The 22,167-nt window shown below is 39.4% G+C and overlaps 1 protein-coding gene across 3 annotated transcripts in view; it reads left to right on the top strand.

The window, feature by feature from the left end:
* Positions 1-22,167, top strand: part of LOC124717330 (zinc finger matrin-type protein CG9776) — a 278,463-nt gene that overhangs the window by 49,097 nt on the left and 207,199 nt on the right. For 2 of the 3 annotated variants that reach the window (XM_047244161.1, XM_047244162.1), the window contains 2 exons: positions 927-1,190; positions 19,888-20,082. The gene's annotated coding sequence lies outside the window, so the exon portion shown is untranslated. Of the gene's footprint in view, positions 1-878; positions 1,191-19,887; positions 20,083-22,167 lie in introns of all 3 variants that reach the window. The other variant, XM_047244160.1, reaches the window with a different exon arrangement.

Consider the following 22,167-nt stretch of genomic DNA (forward strand, 5'->3'; position numbering starts at 1 on the left):
TGGTGTTACTTTTTGCCAATGTGGTGTTACTTTTTGCCAATGTGGTGTTACTTTTTGCCAAATGTGGTGTTACTTATTTTGTCAAATTCAGTGTCACATTTTTACCAAGTTTGATGTTGCCTTTTTTTTTTTTTTTTTGCAAAATTGGTGTTGCCTTTTTTTGCCAAATTCAGTGGTTTTGTTTGCTGAAATTGGTGTTTTTTTTACCAAATTTGGTGTTTAATATCAGATTCAGTGTTTTTAGCTAGATTTGTTGTTTTTTTGGCAAATTCAATGTATTTTTTCGTCATTTCTGGTCAAATTTTTTCATCATATTTGTCCCCCCCCCCCCCCCCCCCCCCCCGCCCCGGTTTCAGTGTCCTTTTTTTTTTTTTTCAACTTTTGGTGTTAATTTTGACATCACATTGTAGTTACACAGGAAATCATCATTCATTTTAAGATTGTAGACAGATCTCAGTCTTGAGGAAATAAGAGCCAAAATGGAATTTCAACATTCAATAACTAACAGCTACAAAAATCGGCAACCTGCCTTTCTCTGATTTATAACATTTTTTAATGTGCTAATAGGACAAATTTTTCGATAATTTTTTCCCCCCCCACAGTATTTCATTAAAAATCCCCAATTTCGTGTTGTTTTTCGCATTATTGTTTTCATGAAATTTTCCTCGTATACTTGCCTATTAGTCAAATATCCTTTGAGCCAGTTGTGTGTCTGCAAGGATACCATAATGCTATACTCGGAGTCGTACAACCGGTGGACCTTAGCAATAACTAGAGAGACTGTTATATATCTGGTAGTCATTTTCGTAATCCCTAATGTTTCTGTAATAGGTCTGATGTCTAATAACCTGAATGCAATGACTGGTTTTGTTCCACAGATGACAAGCCCGAACTTCAACATGTACTGAAAGTTCGCATGTCCAAAGGTGGTGACAGTGGTGACATGAGTCGTTCCGTGTGGGTCGAAGAGGATGCCCCGCCTTCAAGAATTTTGAGGACGCCAGAGCTAAGTGGGACTTCCAGCCGGGCCGCGCTGCTCGCAACGGAGATGCTCCTGGACTGAGGTCACCCTCCCCTCGACAGAAGAAAGGTGCCGGTGGGCGGAGTGCACGCAACTCACGTGGAGAAGACAGCTTTGCCGAAGACGGCGGGCGTTCGCCGCAGGCTTACAGGCAGTCACAGGTTTATGAGTATGTTTTCATTTGCTGACAGAATTTGTTCTGAGAGTAAATTGGTACTCTCTCACAGTGTTACAGTTTGACTGAATAGTGCTACTGTAAAGAGGATAGTTTTTGTCAAGGAACTGCTCTCTTTTGACATGTTATTTTGGCAGTGTTGACACCTGTTTGTTGTGTATAGCCAGCATACCTTGGAACCATTTCTGTTTGCTGTGTACTCCACTCCAGTTGATGCCTTTGACTGTGTGAATACCGTATTTACTCGAATTTAAGCCGCACTCGAATCTAAGCCGCACCTGAAAAATGAGACTCGAAATCGAGGAAAAATAATTGTCCCGAGTCTAAGCTGCACCTGAAATCTGAGACTCGAAATTTAAGGGGAGAGAAAAGTTTTAGGCCACACCTCCAAATCGAAACAAAGTTGGTCCATTGTAATATGAGACACAATTTACGTCGAATGAATGACGATACAGCTATAGTAGTTCGGTTCGAGTTGTAAGCTTAGCAGTTAAGCTTTATCAGGCAGCCGTTGCTATGCGTCAGGTGCTCCGTCCGTATTTATACGGGTACCCTTCCTTTCTCACGTGCTTCATCTGGTTTGAAGTGATTGCTTATTTTTCTTTGATCTGATAAGTGCTGTTCTCTTTGTTATAGGTGTTTACGTCACTCAAAGCTGAAAATGCATTACTGTACTGTGTCAGGCTTGCTTTTGTGTGTGCTACCGCCGCTTACAATTAAAAAAAAAAAGAAAATAGAGAGAGAGACTGGGCGGGGGGGGGGGGGGGGGGGAGAATCGTCTCATTGGCGAAACAATGGCAAGAGACTGCTATTTGTTGTTACTTACACTGCTGCTTTCTTTGATAATGATCAACAAGAACCAAATAATAGACTGCGTATGATACATGTTATGAACGAGAGTTTAGCTAAAATTTTTCACCATTTGAAAATCTTTGCAGGCGCCTCTTTTGTACATTACATTCTGCACAGAAATTAGAGTCGTCTTAGATTTAAAAATCTAGTCAATTGTCGTGCTTCATTTCTGACTGTATCACTATTAGGCATAAGAATAATACGAATATAAACATGGCATGATATGTATATTCTTCCGTGTTTTAACACGTAGTTTATTAGGCAGACAGGATTTAAATGAGATAGCAGCAAACACGAAAGAATACATGGCAAAATGTTTATATTCTTATTATTCTTATGGTGAAGAGAATACTGCATGTGATTCACAATTCATAAAAGGTCCTATTAGCAACCATCTCTTCTCACAGGTAGGAAAATATTCAGAACGCAGAGTTGGCCGTATTGACAAACATCCCAAACAGTCTTGCCAGTCAGATTTTCATAGTGCATTGAAATGCTGCTACATTCGAATATGAACAATACGGAATTTGTATTTACTTCGTTGGATAATGTATGAAAATGCGTTGTTCGAAACTCAGGGTGGAGAAAAAAAGCTTGTCTTCCACCTTTTTTTAAAGTTATTTACTGATGCAGAGGTTTTGGTGCCAGTATTTATCTTTGTGCCTGCGAAGCACTACATATATTCGACGACAGAAGTTAGTTGTGGCGGCACCTACCAACATTTTTCAGAACTTCCGATTTGCACTTGATTCTTAGCCGCAGGCGGTTTTTTGGATTACAAACACCGGAAAAAAAGTGCGGCTTAGATTCGAGTAAATACGGTATTTGTTGCTTTTGGGTAAATTCGACACACTCCTTGTAAGTTGTTATTTCCAGAATGAAATTTGTTCTTCAGCAAAGTTTGTGCTAATTTTAAATGTCTTGGCAAATTAACGCTTTGACTCCTACACACGTGTTCTCTGCACACCTTGCCGAGCATAACGTTGTTGTCGCTGTACTGCTTGCATAATGCTGCTACCTGTGCTGATAGGTGATATTTCAGGTGCTATGAAATACTTATTATCCAGTTTTAAGAAAACTGGTGAAAAAAATTGAGTTTGCGCATCTTAAAGTCTGAAACCTTTGTTCGATAAGGAAATGAATTTCTTTTCATTGTTTGTCACAGTTTCTGTGCGGAGTCAGATTAAGTAATAAGTAATGTGTTGCACAAAATGTAGAGTTTGCAGAGATAAAAATGCACTGCGTACACTATGCATATGGTTGATTTTAGCTCGTATGTTGCCATGTATATGAAATGTAGAGAAGATTTTAGAATTTTATTTAAAATTGAGAGCAGAACAATATTTCATTTAATTCTCGAATTATTGGTTTTTATATCTGGGAGATGTTCGCACACAATACATCCATTTCTGTCCCTGATTGTCAGAGATTTTGGGATTGTGTGGTAATATCTGTTGTCACATTTCATAAACAGATCAAGATATCAAAATGAGGTTTTTTGCAAATTATACCGTGCAAATGGCCCGTGTGTTAAATCATAAATACTTGATCTTTTTTTTACTAAATGAGATATGGACACACGGAACACATTGTAAGGTCTGTAGCCACGTGCTATTGCCAAATCTTCACCTCCGTCTCCGTAGCAGTTCCCATTTCCACTAAGCATAAGGTTCAGACAGTTTGCTGCCCTGTGTGATCATCGGTTGCATGCTGTGATTTTGGTTTTCATTTCTTTGTTACGAGAGTTAATATTTTACTTGTTGTGTGTTGCGTGATATTGAAAAATCTCGGTAGCAAGTTTGACAATGCTACGTGCAGAAAACTTAAAAAGTTCACTCTATCAACCGAGGGATTGCCATACGAGGTCATTCGAGAGAAGTTATTTGCATGTTACGTCTGGGTTTTCACTGAAGATTTCTCTGGCCAAAAGCAGTTGATTATGAAAGAATGCATCAGACGCTAAAAAGTATCTGAACACCTATTAGTGGATGTCAATGTGAGGTGTGTCCACCACTTGCCTTTATGATGGCTTGGACTCTGCTGGGGGCACTTTGTATGAGATGTCACAGTGTCTGTGGAGGAGCAACAGCCCATTCTTCCTCAAGAGCCAAAACCTGACAAGTTAGGGATGTTGACCACTGGGGTCTGGAGTAAAAGTGATGTTCTAACACCTCCCATAGGTGTTCCATTGGGTTCAGGTTGGAACTCCAGGCGGGCCAGTCCATTTCAGGGATGCTATTGTCCACAAACCAGTGCCTCACAGAAGCTGCTTTATGACAGGGTACATTTTCATGATGATTCAAACAGTCCTTACCTCTGTACTGCTCCTCTGCTGTACATATTGCACAATGCTACAAAATGTATTCCTATTCTTCTGCATTTAGCTCTTTCTGAGTGCAGTATAGGGAACGCACCGTAATTATGAAAACCACCCCTGTACTGTAACACTACATTCTCTGTTCTAACACTATATTCTCTGTTCTAGAGGGATTTGCCAAACTCAAACTCTTCCCTCAGATTACTACCAGGCATAATATGATTCATCACTTCAAATAACTCATTTCCTCAGTGATGTCGTTCTTTACACCATCTGAAGCACCACTTAGCATTGACCACAGAAATGTATGGTTCACGAGGAACGGCTAGACCATTGTGCACTATTGTTCTTAACTCCCCTATAACAGTCATTTTTTAGGTGGACCACTGGTAATACTTTGGAACTCATCAGTTATTTCTTCCACTGATTGTAAGCGATTGATATTTACCCTCTCTCCCCTCCCCCAGTTGACCAGTTGAATATGTGCAACTTTATGCGCTGTTGTGAGCAATGGCCTTCTGTGATGTACCCAAATACAGATGTCTTTTGCATACCTTTCATTTCACAGTGTTTGTTCAGAAACTGGTTGAGATGGACTTGAATTCACTAACAGCGAATCCTGCTGCATCTCAAACCGATTGTTATTGACGAGGTGTGATGCTAATTTCCAATCCCTGTCATTTAACATCATACTACGACCACTATTTTTATGCTGTATTACAGAGCTGGGAGTAGTACACCGTCTCGTAAACATGTTGTAGTTGATTTTGGGCAACTTCGTTTGTAGTGTTGTCATGGGCACTTCCAAATGTGATAGCTGCTTTCTTTCTTTATGACACATTTCTGTGTTGACTCATCTTAGTGCACTGATTCAATACAACCGACTAGCACATGTAAACCACTTCACTGCCATGATTTACCATATACACACAAATAGTCAGCACATATTTTTTCCCGAATTTAAAGATGAAAAACTGGGATGTGCAGAATAATTGCGGTAAAGTCTGTGCGCGCCAGCAGCATGTTACAGGTGAAGTTTTAACCGTGTGTTAACTTGTTGATTATGGCTACAAGTTCTTGTTATCATTCATACACAGCTAAAAAAACTTAAAATTGTTGAATAAGTAGAGAGCACTGGAAACTGTGCAGCGGGAAGAGAGCACAATGTGAGCAAGAGTTGTATTTGTGAGTGGTGAAAAAACAAAATTCAGCTTCAAGAAATGAACAGTAATCGTCAGGCATTTCGCAGCCATAAAATGAAGCGTGTAGACCTCGAAAAAAGTCGCTGTGACCATGTAGGTGAGAAGCGACACTATGGATGCGTAGTGACTGGTGAAATGTGCCAACTCAAAGCATTGCCTTTAGCTGAAGAGCAACGCATCACCAGTTTCAAAACAAGCCAGGGCTGGCTATTGTGATTTTACCTTCGAAATGGGTTAAGCTCGTCCAGAAAAATACCACTGCTTGTCAGCTTCCAGGCAATTACAAGGGAAAATGTGAGTTTTCATTGTTACATGATAAATCTGTGCCGTGAACATTTTTATTTATTATTGAAAATTAGTAATATGGATCGAAAGGAGAATCTAGCATCATAATTTGGACTGGTTGCAGTGAAAAGCAAAGGTGTACGAGATTTATGTAAGTGGCAGTGGATGAAAGCAAAGTATCTCACATGATATTTAAAAGGAAAACTATTTGGAAAATATCAGTGAAAGGCATATTGGTGAGAGCAAATCCGGAAGGGTGGATGGAGAATGACCTTGTGGTTGACTGGATGATGCACATTTGGCAACATCACTCTAGTATGTTACTGAATTTATGTAACGTGTTGGTTCTGGACAGCTTCCGCAGACATACAACTGAGGAAGTGTGGGACAAGTTACAAAAGTGGAGAACTGGCTGTGTCGTTATCCCTGGAGGCCCAACATCGGTCATGTAACCACTGGATATGTGTATAAATCGGCCTTTCGAAGCTGCACTTTAAACAGCTGTATACACAATGAATGACATACACACAGAAACACAAATTAAAGCCCTTTTTTCTACTTCCTGTAAAATTAGTGTGCACGGATTATTAATGGCACAGTGGAGGATCACACGACTGTGTGGAACCAGTTCTACACCATCTTGTCACCTCCCGAACTATCCTGTTAATCTGAAAGAAAAATCTTATACATTCAAAAATTTTGCTTGTCTGTGCCCTGCCAGTGATTGGTAACTGAGCGGTATGATGCCCACGTATCTGAAGCTGTGTATTTTTGTGATTACTTGTAGCTTGTTAAATATTTGACACCACAAAACTCTTCCTCTCAATCTTCTGATCTCATGTGTGCAAGTATTAGTCTTGTGTAGTGTGCGGGCATCGAGTAGCTACCAGACAGCATCTTGAGACTTATGTACCATGTGGAGTGGATTACTGTGTAGGCTTTTGCTTTGTTTGCCTACTTTCCACTCTAGCATATTATGTGGTGTGTGAGATTTGACTTTTTGCTTTCGTTCATTTCCTTGATAACACTGTTTTGTTCTTTTTTTCCCATTGAGATGAATTTGTTTATGTTGCTGATAATTTCCACACTGATCTTGGTGCTAGCTCTATCTTCTTGGTAATTGTATGGTGGCCTGTACTTAGTGCCTTCCATCCTTACTTTTATCGATTTACAAAACCTCACGTTCCATAGAAGCTTGTAATAATTCCACTTCTGTGCCTTCTTCTGTTATCTCAGCTTCCCTTCTTGAAAATATGTCCTGCAGGAAGTGCTGTGGAAAAAGTCCATACGTATCATGTGACCCACTATCTAATTATCAACTACAATTAAAAAAATGTTCCAACATCCTTTCACCTATTTCCTCGCCAGTCACAGCCCGTAACTTAACTGGTTTGGCGCAGTTCTGACCGCTTCAATAAAATTGTGATAATTATTATTATGTATTATATTATTATGATTAAAATATTGCTGATCGGTAATGTCAAAGGCTCTTTACATGTACAGAATTCATTGTATATTTTACACGACATGACAGTTAAAAATTATTTTCTGTTTTTCTTAGAACATTCTATCAGCTCAGCACCTAAAACATTTTGTAATAATTTTCGTTGCTCGTATTCTAATAAATTCAACTACCATTGAATGCCCGCAGCCAACCCATCAGGTCTTTTAAATGTGGCTAATTTCAGCTTAACCTTTACATACTTGTTTCATTTTACAGTTTTTGCTACAGGAAATATTGTGCTTGACTGTCTAATTCCTCATGAGGTAGATTGTGAATTTAATATTCCCATTGACTACTTGATATCCTGATCCAGATCTATTGTTTTGGCTGCTCGGCTGTGACCAGCAATCCGTGAATTTTCAGTCGTGATTGCATGGTAAGATTTTTGAGTGTTGTTATTCTGCATTGACATTGTGTGCTGGTTAAAATACCTGTGGCATGCATAGTGACTGTGATGCCCTTCCGTTTTGTCAATCCCTCACACAGTTGCCTAAATGTCACTTGGACTATTTGCTTCATCGGTTTTCCTGTCATCTGAGAGCAAATCTTATGATTTGACAAACATAAGAATTGTTAGTTGTCTTGTGGCACCACGAACAATTTCTCGTTGTGATGGGTCATTCACTTTTTAACATACGCAAAATATTTGCCCGAGGAATCCACTTTTCTCTATACACACAGGCAAAGATTTCTGGTTGCAACAATGAAAGACTCAGGATTTTTTTCCTCCTTTTGTAGTCTTTCATGAAGACTGATCTACCAATATTTTCTGAGGAAAGCTTTCTCAGAAACCTATACCAGTTATACAGATATTCTGCTTTGGCAGCGCACAATAGAACATCGTGCTGCATGTATCGACTGACAAATCTAATCCTTTGTTCTCATAGCATGCCATGGAATGACTTTATAAAAACTGCTGGATGATCTTTCCCGTCTGTTAAAAATGTTAAAAATTGTCAGTGTTTGAGTGTACTGTCCTCTAAGAAGTATACTGACAAACTGGGTTCAGTTGTGCGTCTTGCTGCGCTTCGAAACAACAGAACCTCGTTTTCTACTCTGCGAGTTTGAATAGTCTCTTAACTGTTCTCAGCTGGGTTGAGCTACCTTGAGTTGCCATCAAAAAGAGGAGGAGGAGAAGAAGAAGAAGAAGAAATGGGGATTTGGGAGCTTTTTGACTGGAATGTTTGCTTCAGAAGAAACTTTAGCAGTTTTTTCCCCCCAAAATGGTATTTTCTTGTATTTTTTCTGTGGTTCTGTTAATGCACCATTTTCGCACATTTGATTTAAGGTGTTCCTTGACATTTTCTTATCCCATGCTCACCAATAATTATGAACGCAGCAGAGTGCCGGCATTGATTTCGACTTTCCGTGGGTACTCGTAGCCATGTGACCCACACTTGGTAGTGCTGCAGATACAACTGGCAGCATATTTAGCATAGAAGTATAACCGAAAAATAACTTTATTTGCATGTTAGGGGAGGGCTTTCAGTGCAGTCGAAATGTGTTAACAGGTTTTGTTTTCTGAACACATTATAGTGCAGAGTACGGACATCATAAACATCCAGTTGGTGAGAGCATAAACAAACTAGAATTGTGACTGCCAATGAGAAGAAATCAGAGGAGGAGCATTGTGGGAAAACAGCCCCACTTCCCTCTTGCATGGCAGCCAGCCTAAACTTGTATTCTGTGTTTCTGCAAAAGCAGAACTTGACACATAGTGCTATTATGTATCGCTGATCACACCCAGTGTTTTGAAGTCTGTAATCGAACTCTGCGATGGACTGTGATTAGTCTCATCTCAAAATAAGAAAAGAAAACAATGAGTGAAGTGCCCTGCATGTTGACATATTCATGTAAGAAGTCCATGAACCACTGCATGTTGAAGGGCAACGCATTAGCAAGAAGCCGTGGAACGAAGTTATTGTGGAGCATATTCAAATAACACATACCGTAATGGCTCTGTACAGTTGCTTGCTGATGTTGGCCATGTTGGAAGTGACATACTTGAAGCCTGACCTCTACCTGTATTTGATAGTTATAAACAACAGCAAGCTAAAACTACCACATTAAATGTGCCCTCATTGTACCAACTTTTGAACTTTAGCTAGCAGTCAAATGTAAGCATTTCTTTGTTCTAGGATGCTAGACCCTATGGTATCTCTTACAGACCATTCGACTATCTGTAAGTGGCTTGACACCACAGCATCGATAGCACTAATTCATTGTTGCATTCGTGCACTTTTTTTTGTAAAAATATATTCTTAAAGCCCTTTTTCTACAGGATTTGGGCTCAGTAGATGATTGGCATTATCAGTAACAAAAAAAGTACATTTCACATATTTATTGCAGATACTTAAGCTGTTTCGCACTGTCTCTGATAAAATACAAGGTGGCACAGAGAATCTATCACCATTTTCTTTTTGGATAAACACTTTGCTGTCAAGACAAACTGAAAGGAACTTATAGTGCCATGGAAAAACTGTAGAGAATTGTTCTAACTTAACACGCGCTCATTGTGTCCGCCATTTTGCTTTCTAACTTACTTCACACGAACACTGATGTTAGCAATAATCCTACAGTACAATCTTCCGTGATTTCACTGCAAGCTCGAACAATAATGTATCTGAGGTCCATTAAATCATGTGAACACTTCAGGGGGAATCTGACCCTTAGTATCTCCAAAGGAAGAGGTCACATGGTTTGATGTCTGACTATTGGGGGGGAATTGGCCATCATTGAAACGACTAGGAAATCTGAGTGAAATGACCTGCCTGTTAAGACACTCGTGTTAAGAAGTGCGACACAGTATTTGCAATGTGTGGTCATCTTGACTGAACCACTGCATGTTGAAGGACAAAGCAGTAGCATGGAGCTGTGTAATGAAGTTGTTGTGGACTGTTCACAATTTCTTCAAAGAAAAAGGTCCAATAAGGCCACGGCTGGCAATTGCGACCCTTACTGTAATCCTCAGAGCACTATGTCATTGTTCATGAATCACTTGTGGTTTTTCAGTAGCCCAAAAGAAAAATTTTGTTCGTTAACCACTCTGTCCAAATGAAAATGCACCTTGTCTTAAAACCAAAAGTTCTTGAGAGTTTGTTCCCTATCCTCTGCCCAACGGCCAGATAGTAGCCGTTGGAAAAGTAAGTAAATAATGGCGCCGAATGAAAAGTGTAACGACACGTCTGTCTCTACAAAAAAGGAAAAAATCAGCGGTTCTACATGTAAGCAATGCAGAAAACGTGTGATAAAAGGAATCTTATGCGTAAAGTGCAATTTTTGGCTTCATGAGAAGTGCGCAAAAGTGAACCTGAAATTCATTAGTGATGAAGTTCCGTGGACATGCACCGACTGTTTGCAGTGGGAAACATCAGAACTTGTAAGTACCATAAAGTCAAAAGAAGAAATAATTAAAGTGTTACAAAGTGATATCGGAACTCTCAAAAAAGAGATTCAGTCTCTGAAAGAAGAAAACGTAAAGCTAAAAAGTGAATCGGCAAGCTGCGTATGTGGAAACCCATTACAGAACAAAACAAACAAATGTGAGGACTCTTTTGTGCAAACTCCGTTCGCGGGCAAAAAACAAAACCTTGAAAACTTACATGTGCATATTCCCGCAAAAACAATGGCAGAAAGCGAAACATGTGGAAATTCAATAAACTCGCGCGTGCAAACTTCGTTATTGGGAAGTAAACAAACCTGTGTAAACTCGCATATGCAAATCCCAGTGAAAACAGTGGCGGAAAATGATTCGTGCGGTAAATCTGTAAGCAAATATAAGTGGAAAACTGTGACGTATAAGAAAAAAGATAAATGTGAAAGAAATCCAGCAAAACAGATCGACAAAAGTGATTTCTTTGTTATCGGCGATTCCATGTTAAAAAATGTAGTGGTTCCGAACTGTAAAGTCGATGTTCGCCCTGGAATCCGACCACAGCAGATTGTGAAACATTTCAACAACATTAGGAACACGGAAAAATCCAACCAAAACAACAATGATTCCAACACAAATTTTAAAGGCGTGATAATTCACGTAGGGACAAACTCTATTAGAAGCAGCAGACAAGAAGAAATCATAAATGATATTCGTAATGTAATTCGGTCAGCCAAAGGTTTGTTTACAAGCTCCAGAATTGTTATCAACGGAATACTACAAAGAAGATCGGTGAGTAACGCGTATACAAACAAAATAAACACCGGCATTAGGGAACAGTGCGACGAACTTGGTGTTGTGTTTGTTGACCCAAATAAATTTCTCGACGACAAATGTCTGGGTAGGGATGGCCTGCACCTAAACAGACTAGGTGCAATGACTTTCAGTAAAATGCTCCTGGATTTATGTAAAATTATAAAAAATAAGGGAAACTAATACGGTCTGCAGGGGGTGACTATCCAAGAATAACATATGCAAACAAAAAACGTGAGTGTAATCGTAATAAGGAAGCAGTTGAACCAAAACAGAACGACATTAAAACGAAAAAAAGTGGGAATGCAAATAGCGGTGGAAAAAATTACTTAACAGTTGTTCACCAAAATATATGTTCCCTAGCAAATAAGACCCAACAGCTAGAAGTGGAGCTGGAGTCTACAGAGTGCTCAGTTGTTTGTCTCACTGAGCATTGGTGCAATGAGGCTGAAATTAATCAGTTAGTCGTGCAGTCTTATAATTTAGCGTGTGCATACTGTAGGACTTCTATGAAGTGTGGAGGGTGTTGTATTTATGTAAAACAAAATTATCAGTATAAGACCAGAAGCGATTTATGTGTAATCAGTGAAGAGCAACATTTTGAACTGGCAGCAGTTGAAATCAGGGACCAATGCAGGTGTAGGAATTTGATTATCTTATGTATATACAGATCTCCTAGTGGAGACTTCAATATCTTCTTCTCCAAACTTAATCATGTTCTTGACAAGATATCCACTCCAAAGAACCACATTCTCATATGTGGAGACCTAAATGTGGATAAACTGAATCCTGATTCTACATGGGACTCATTACAAAGTCTTGCTCAAAGTTTCAATTTAGTTCCAATGGTTAACAGTGCAACCAGAATAACAAAATACTCAAAGACAGCTGTTGATCAGGTATTAACAGATTTAGGCAAAGAAAACTGTGAGGTGGTGGTAGCAGAGCTAGGATTATCTGATCACTCAGCTCAAATCATTAATATAAAAGTGGCTCCAAAAGTAACAAAGAAAATGCATATTTACAGACGAATTTTTTCTAAAAAAAATAGACATGAGTTTGCCAAACAGATAGCAGGACAAACATGGGACTCAGTATACTCAGAGGTAGATGCAAATGAAAAATTCAAAAATTTCATGACAATGTTTAAATTAAATTTTGAAGAAACATTTCCTAAAGTATTGTGTCCATTACCAACAGCAGGAAAAAGCAAGTGGGTCACAAAAGGAATCAAAAAATCATCTGAAACACTAAAGTACCTGAGCTCCATTAAACACAGTCAAACTAATCCTGCTTTCTCACTCTTTTATAAAAGATATAGGAAAACATATAGGAAAATATTGTTTGCAGCAAAGAGAGCTCATAACTCCAAAATAGTGCACTCTGCTGTAAACAAAAATAAGGCAGTATGGAAGATTGTGAAGCAGGAAACTGGTACCAGGAAAATGAATCTGTCAAACTTGAAAATCAAAGAGGAAGGGACTTTAATAAAAGACCCAATATATTTGGCAAACTATATAAATGATTATTTTAGTAGCATAGGAATAAAATTACAGGAAAATTTTCTAACAGCCCCTCAGGTCAAAAAGCCAAATAATGGTGTATCACACTCAATGGTGTTATTCTCTACAACACAGGAAGAAGTCTATAAAGCAATCAGCAAACTGAAAAACAAAAACTCAGCTGGTCTGGATGAAGTCCCCATTTTTATAATTAAGGACTGTATCAAGAGCCTACTTCCACTTTTAGTTGACATTATAAATCAATCTTTCAAGCAGGGCTACTTTCCAGACTATTTAAAATATGCGAAATTACTACCTCTCTTCAAAAAAGGTGATGCAGGAATAATTGAAAATTATAGGCCAATTTCTCTACTATCATGCTTTGCAAAAATATTAGAAACTATTATGAAAGATAGGCTAATCAATTATTTAAATAAATACAACTTACTGTCTGTTGACCAGTTTGGATTTCGATCAGGGAAAAGCACAGAATCAGCAACAGCACACCTCACAAAACACATTCTAGAAGCATTAGATAAAGGGAACTACACAACAGGTATATTTCTTGATCTAACTAAAGCGTTTGATACAGTAGACCACAACATATTGTTAAATAAGTTAGATGAACTTGGAATTAGGGGACTTGTGAAAAAGTGGTTCCAGTCATATCTAAAAAATAGAAGACAGATAACTGAAATCTCACATATTTCAAGTTGCTCAAACTATATTGTAAAGTATACTTCAGACCCAAATTATGTAAATATAGGTGTCCCACAGGGTAGTGTCCTTGGCCCAGTACTATTCCTCATTTACATAAATGACTTCCCACAGAGCATCAAGCATGGACAAACAATATTGTTTGCAGATGACTCAAATGTTCTAATCAGTGACAAATCACCAGATGCACTAAAAGAAAAAGCCGAACAAACACTAAACAGTGTACGTGAGTGGGCATCCAATAATAAACTAACACTAAATCTTAAAAAAACAAATGCTGTTAACTTCTATGTCTGCAAAAAACCACACTTTAACAACTTTAAGTTAAACAATGAAACTATAGAATGTGTAGACTACACAAAATTTCTTGGTATGCATGTTGACAGTCAGTTAAAGTGGGAAGAACATATTAAAATACTTAGTAACAGAATCGCTACAGCATGCTATGCTCTGAGAATTCTGACTGCGGTTTGTGATACTACATGTGTCAGATCTGTATATTTTTCTTATATCCACTCTGTTATTACCTATGGAATAATATTTTGGGGAGTCAACAGTAAAAATATTCAAATAGTTTTCAAATTACAAAAAAGAGCAATTCGTATAATAACCAAGAGTGGCAGTAGGGCTCACTGCCTTGAACATTTCCAAAAGCTGGAAATCCTAACTGTCCCCTGTGAATACATTTTTCAAAGTGTTATGTATGTAAAAAAAAATATTGACTGCTATATGAAAAATTCATTAGTACACAGCTATGAAACTAGAAACCAATTCAATCTGCATCTAGAGAGGAAAAATAAAGTTAAAACTCAGCAGAGCTTGTTGTACAATGCTGTTAAATTATATAATAAATTACCCCAAAAAATAAGAGATATTGACACAATCGGACAGTTCAAAACAAAACTAAAATTTTTTTTATTAAATAAAAGTTATTACGCAGTAACGGACTATCTGAATTAAAACATGTAGTGTAATTAAAGTAGCCTGCATTGTAATACATGAGGAAATAATTATGATATGTAATCAAAAATTGTACAGTACTATAAGAAAATTACAAATTACACAAGGATATAAAACTAATTTAAGATACCTCAAAAATGTGTGTAAATACTAATTTTATGTGTATAATTGTAGGTATATTGTATTGTATATGATTTTGCTGACGAAATCCACACAATGTAAATTGTTACATGGATTAATAAAGAAATCAATCAATCAATCAATCCCATTTATGTTCTGCAGTGAGCTTCTGAGCAGAGGTGGTATTGTATGGGTATATTCAGAGATGACTTTTAAGAATCTGTTGAATGGAGAGTGTGGATATGCCCAGCTGCACTACTGCTGTTCTGCACCTTCTCTGTAGAGCAACTCGTACCGCTTCAGTATTTCCCAGTGCACAAACAGGCTTAAGCCCAGGTTGCTTCACATCTGATATTGATGCTTCCCGTACAAATGGATCGTACAGCCTGTGAATGATTCTCTTGCAAGAGTCCCACTTTGTGTTAAACTGTTGTCGAAACTGCCTCTGGGTTGCAAAGAGGACTTTTCATTTTGTGAAAAAATGATACAACTGCCAATCACAGCTGTATTGTTAGTCATCCATTGTAGGCCATGTTGTAAACACCAGTCTCCTAGTGACAGTATCATCAATTGCATGTCATTTCATAACTCTTTTGTTTCTCCAAGCTCTGCTGCTACTGCTGTTAAGATGCTCGACGAGGTAGCTAGTGTGACTCATAAATTATGTATGAAACAAATGGCGACACATTTTGTGCATCACCCTGTAATATGTCTGGATACAATTTGCTGAGAAATAGTTATTATTAGGTAATTTTACATTTTTGCATGTTCTGCATCACATTTACATTTATACTCTGCAGGCCACCATTCATTGTGTTGCAGAGCTTAGTATGTGTAACAGTGTTACTTCCCTCTTTTCCTGTTAGTCATTTACTGTTCACCGGAAAAACGATTGCTGGTAAGCCTCTTTGTGGGCTCAAACCTGAGGTAGAATTTGTTTTTATCACAAATTGCAAATTTTTTAGGTGTGTAACAATATCAAAAGAGGAGATTTTACAATCTACAGCACTCCAAAGTGACCATCTTCTTTTTTTTGCCAAGTGATCTTATTAAATGCGTGTTCCCAACTTTATGGTGTATGGAAGTCTTCTTGAGTGCAATAGGTGTGGAAATACTAGATTTCAGTAACTTTTTCTTCTTTCTTTCCTTCTTTTGGGTATACTTTTTCCTGGAATTTGTTTGACATAGTGAGAATTAAATTTTAATACAAGTGATTTTTTGTATTGAATTGTATGAGTTTGAAAAGGGCATTACAGTTCCTTAGAAGTAGGATTATTTACTTATGATGATCTTTCTTATAAAATGTATTTATTGTGTATACTGGTGTGTTTTATCAAGCAGTAGTGTTCATTTGGGGGGGGGGGGGGGGGCAAACAGAATATAATTTAATATTACAATGTGCTGTATTACGTGACATTTGTGAAAGGTAAGTTGTAGCTTACCATACTACAGGGCGATTCGGGCAAGTCAGAACCATAACTATTTACACAGTTCATTTGAAAAGTAATAAAAATGATTTTTGTGTGTAGTCAGTTGTTAGACTGTTGTTCATAGTATTGAACTATGGAAACAGTGTGTAGTAATGCAGCATTCCGTCACCATTTACACATTGCTAGTGCCACAGTTGAGTCTGTGTAAGCAGATCCCTGACAGTTGCGGTGGGCTGGGTGCAGCTGCTTCGCAAGTCTATCTCGACCAATAATATAACGTGATTTTGTTACTGTCTCCGTGGCGATGAGTCGCTATTGTCTATAGACAGCTATTGTTTTCACCTGCAGCCATTTGCACTTCACAGTTGAAAACTGGTAACATTCACATCTGCATCTATACTCTGCAAACCACCGTGAGCAGTATGGCAGAGGGTATGTCCCATTATATCAGTTATTATGGGTAATTTCTGTTTCATTCTTGTATGGAGTGTGGAAAGAATGATTGTGTGACTGCCTCTGTACATGCAGTAATTATTTTAATCTTATTCTCACGATCCCTATGTGAGCGATATGCAGGGGCTTGTAGTATACTCGGAGAGTCATCATTATATAGCCAGTTCTTAAAACATTGTTAATAGACTTTCTCGGGATAGTTTATGTCTGTCTTCAAGAGTCTTCCAATTCTGTTCCTTCTGCATCTCTGTGATACTCCCCCCACGGATTGAACAAACCTGTGACCATTTGTGCTGCCCTTCTATGTATACGTTCAGTATCCCCTGTTAGTTCTATCTGGTACGGGTCCCACAGTCTTCAGCAATATTCTAGAACTGGTCACACAAGTGATTTGTAAGCAATCTCCTTTGTAGACTGATTGCACTTCCCCAATATTGTACCAATAAGTTGAATATACCACCTGCCTTACCCATGACTGAACCTATGTGATCGTTCTATACCATACCGCTACAAAGTGTTACATCCAGGTATTTGTACGAGTTGGCCGATTCCAGCAGGTACTCATTGGTACTATAGTCATAGGATAATACATGTTTTCATTTTGTGAGGTACAAAATTTTACATTTCTGAACATTTAGAGCAAGTTGCTAATCTCTGCACCACATTAAAATCTTACCTAGATCTGACTGAATATTTATGCAGCATCATTCAGATAATACTTCATTATAGACAACTGTTTCATCTGCAAAAAACTGATTTTATTATTAATATTGTCTTCAAGGTCACTAACATACAATGTGAACAACAAGGGTCCAAACACACTTCTGTGGGGCACACCCGAAGTTACTTGTACATCTGACGATGACTCTCCATCCAAAATAACATTTTGCGTCGTCCCTACCAAAAAAGTTCTCAATTCTGTGCTGTGAGCTGCCGCAGATCTTCTTACACTGTCACAGCTATAGGTGGCAGTTCCACAGTGCTCACAGGAGTGCAGAGGTTTGCCTGATTGGAAGCTTACTTTGCAGTGTGTCGAGTTGTTCCAAGAGGTGTTCCCTAATGTTCCTATTCCAGGGAAAACAACAGTTTATGACATAGTGAAACATTTTCATGAAATGGGAACTGTTAATGGAAGGTCAAATCCACTAGCCTCGTGTGATAACACCAGAATTTTCTGAGCGTGTTCATACGCAGCGGTATGGAGAGATGGGCTACGGAATGGTGCAGCAACTATTGTAGGAAAGCTGGACAGGAACATAAATGATCAGTGAACAAGTTAACACAGCAAACAGAAGGTTTACTTGACTTGTATTTCTTCAAGTGAATGAAGACTCATTACAAATAATGTGGCAAAAAGTAAGTCTAACTATCACATTGTCAATAACAGTGATACACACTGCACTATACACGGAACAGTGGTATCGTAGGGAAGAGGCTCCAAGTGTGTGTTGGTTAAGTTGCTGCCACCGGCTGTCCTATATTGCAGCAGCAGAGGGTGCTCATAGCCCAGAGCTTGCTGGAGGCATGGCTCAGTGGGCGTGCACCATTGGGTTCACCAGATCCTGCGTGAACACTATCGATGTCTAATGGATACTTGCAATTCCATTTGCCAGCTTTGCGATGCCTGTGGGGCGGTATCGATACATAATACCACATTTTCAACAAACTGCTGCAATCTCCTGGTAAATCATTGTATTGACTGTCCCAACAACTTGGAGCATTTTATTCAACCTGCCACAGAGCCACAAAATGTCTGAGGTTGTGACCATACCAAGTTCAAGTAGTTTGGGACCTGCACCCATTGCCTTCAGAAAAGCATGTCACCTGTTGTCAAGGTTCAAGAGATTCACTCCTAACAGAGTGGATAATAACTTGAATTGCAGTTTTTTTCTGTGAAGAAGTGTTTTCCACTTAAATGGATACGTTAACAGCCAGAAGACTGGCTGCCAGTAATATTCACACATTGCGTGAGACACCACCCACAAAAATTGGAGTGTGGTGTGCCATATTTAGGCAGCGAATTGTTGGACCAATATTTTTAACACAACTGGTATTTTAGTTATTTATACTGTCATCATGTGAGGGTCATTCCAGTAGCCATGACAACTATGATGTACCGTGGTATTGTGTGGCATTACCGTAATCGCAGTAAATACGTTTGAAAGCCCACACCAAACATGACCAAAATCAATCTACAGATTGCGACCACATACGAGGATGCCTCAGTACCAGCGCATGAAACATTCAGTGTCAGGTCGACCGTGGTAAAAGATGGATCCTCCCTCACCCGGCCTACTCACCAGACCTCAATCCGTGCGATTTCGACCTTATGAAACCATTGTGTGGGAGACACTTTGCAAACAGGGTGAATGTCCTCAGGGTGTTTCGGCAACAGGTGGCACACATTGATGGCAAAGCTGTTTGTATGCACCAGGGGACTATTCTGAACCGTGGTAGTTTATTTTGATTCATTTTCATTTGGTTTGCCCTCGTGCACAATAAATTTACACAGAGTTCCAATGCCTATGTTTCATTTAACATTTACCTTGATTTCCTGTACTGGAAACCTATTTTATGTTGGCATTCAAATACACACTGATGTAACAGTTCAGTGCACAGTGCAGAATTCTCATGTGATCACTTTATCACAAGATATAACATACCTGCCATGAATGACCTTTGTAAATTAATTTATAACCATGCCTGAAATGAATGAATGTTATTGCTGTTTGCAACAAGATGGTAGTAAAGTGTCACATCTCCAATGAAACAATGACGACGCTCCACGAGTTCATTGTCGGTTGATTAATTTCTGAAAATCTGTGGCCCTCACACTCAACAGACCTGACTTGAAGACAAGGTGTACTGCAATATTGTGAGAATGCTGGTGGATTTACAGAATAACACTACTTGTGCTACAAGGGAAGTCAGTCGATGTACTAGACAAGTATCAGCAAATGTGCCATCAAATCGATATATTTTGCTATAAAATTGAGGACAGTTTCTAAATCCTTTATAAAGCTGAATCACCCTGTTGTTTAATTGGTTTAGATATCTATTTTATTGTTGTGCTTTGTTACATAATTATGATGATTTTTACTGCCCCTAGGCCCCTCTCATTTCAGCAGTGCTCCAATTGTGACTTAGGACACATGTTACACAGGTACGAACACGCACGAGGAAAGCAGAGACTGCCACCAGCTGAGGAAGAAGGAAGATTTAGGAAAGACGTACACGTGCCGAGGAGGGTTAGGGACGACTCCCCACGTGAAAGACGTCACAAGAGTAGAGAACCGAGGTTGTCACCACCGCCCGTCAGGAAGAGAGAACGTAGTAATTCACCTGACAGGTACAGGAGGTGAGTGGCTTCTAGAGTTGTAGCAGTAATTGTTAAACCTTTGAGTACCGTTTACAAGTTATCTCGTGTCGCTCCGCCACTCTCCGTGTGCTAGTGGCAAGTTTAAGTGCGGCTTTGGAGTTTTCCTTTAGCATTATCAGTGAGTTAACTCGGGCCTCCTTGCTGACCCCTGAATGCTGATGACTAATATTGATGCAGTGCCACTCAGGTAACTTGGTGCTGTGCCCATTATATCAGTAGCTTTTCACAGCTCTGGTCACTTGATTCTGTTGGAATATTTTGTCTGTTGTGATCTCGTTTTGTTACATTTGACATCGCTTTACATCTTACTGTTTGTAAGGATTTGTGTAACAGCATCATTCTGTGAAGTAAATTTTTAGGCCTTCCAATGGCACCAAGCAAGAAGTTACGGAGATAGTCACAAACAGAGACAGTGAGGACACATTATTTGATGTATAAGTAAGTGATAATTTGTCTACAGACCCTGAAAGCAGCAGACGTAGGACACCTATGTAAGCAGGTTTAACGCTGTAGTCCTGTGTTTCAGCAAGAGACATACACTGATGCACCAAAGAACCTGGTATAGGCATGCGTATTCAAATACAGAGGTATGGAATAAGGCAGAATACGGCTCTCTGGTCAGCAATGCGTATATAAGACAACACGTCTTGTGCAGTAGTTAGATCGGTCACTTCTGCTACAGTGGCAGCTTATCAAGATTTCAGTGAGTTTGAACGTGGTGTTATAGTCGGTACACAAGCAGTGGGACACAGCATCTCCGAGGTAGTGATGAAATGGGGATTTTCTCGTACGACCATTTCACACTTGTACCGTGAATATCAGGAATCTGGGAAAACATCAAATCTCCGACGTTGCCATGACCGGAAAAAGATGCTGAGATCCTGCAAGAGTGGGACCAGCGATGACTGAAAAAAATCTTTTAATGTGACAGAAGTTCAATCCTGCAAATTGCTGCAGATTTCAATGCCGGGCCATCAACAATTGTCAGCGTGCGAACCATTCAACGAAACATCATTGATATGAGCTTTTGCAGCTGAGGGCCCACTCGTGTACCCGTGATGACTACACAACACAAAGCTTTAGCCTCACCTGGACCCATCAACACCGACATTGGACTGTTGATGACTGGGAACGTGTTGCCTGGTCGGACGAGTCTCGTTTCAATTTGTGTTGAGTGGATGGACTTGTACGGGTATGGAGACAACCTCATGACTCCGTGGACCCTAAATGTCAGCTGGGAACTGTTCAAGCTGGTGGAGGCTCTGTAATGGTGAGTGGCATGTGCAGTTGGAGTGATACGGGACCCCTGATACGTTTGTATACGACTCTGACAGGTGACATGTAAGCATCCTGTCTGATCACCTGCATACTTTCCTGTCCACTGTGCATTTTGATGGACTTGGGCAATTCCAGCAAGACAATGTGACACACCTACATGTCCAGAATTGCTACAGGGTGGCTCTAGGGACACACTTCCGAGTTTAAACTATTCCGCTGGCCACCAAACTGCTCAGACATGAACATTATTGAGCATATCTAGGATGCATTGCAATGTGCTACTCAGAAGAGATCTCCACCCCCTCGCACTTTTACGGATTTATCAACAGCCCTGCAGAATTCATGGTGTCAGTTCACTGCAACACTACTTCAGTCATTAGTCGAGTCCATGCCACATCATGTTGCGGCACTTGTGCGTGATTGGGGGGCCCCTACACGATATTAGGCAGGTGTACCAGTTTCTTTGGCTCTTCAGTGCACTTGACAGTTCCTCTGAATCTGAAAGTGATAGTAACATTTGGAATGGGTTACCAAAATTGGATTGGAAGCTACAGAAGAAAGACATCTTCAGATCTCTGCAGATTTGTAACAATCATAAATTCACAGAGAAGCTTCAAAGTCTGCAATTAATTTTGCATCTATTAGGTTGGTGCATGAGCTTGTCATGTTTTTGTTTTGCAGGTTGTCATACTGGTTGCATTCTGCGAGACTGACAAAAAACACTGTACAGGAGTGGGATCGGGAAGCATTTGCACACTGACCTTATTCACGTGGTCTTACACCCCC

The sequence above is a fragment of the Schistocerca piceifrons genome, chromosome 9, assembly GCF_021461385.2.
Source record: "Schistocerca piceifrons isolate TAMUIC-IGC-003096 chromosome 9, iqSchPice1.1, whole genome shotgun sequence".
Taxonomy (NCBI): domain Eukaryota; kingdom Metazoa; phylum Arthropoda; class Insecta; order Orthoptera; family Acrididae; genus Schistocerca; species Schistocerca piceifrons.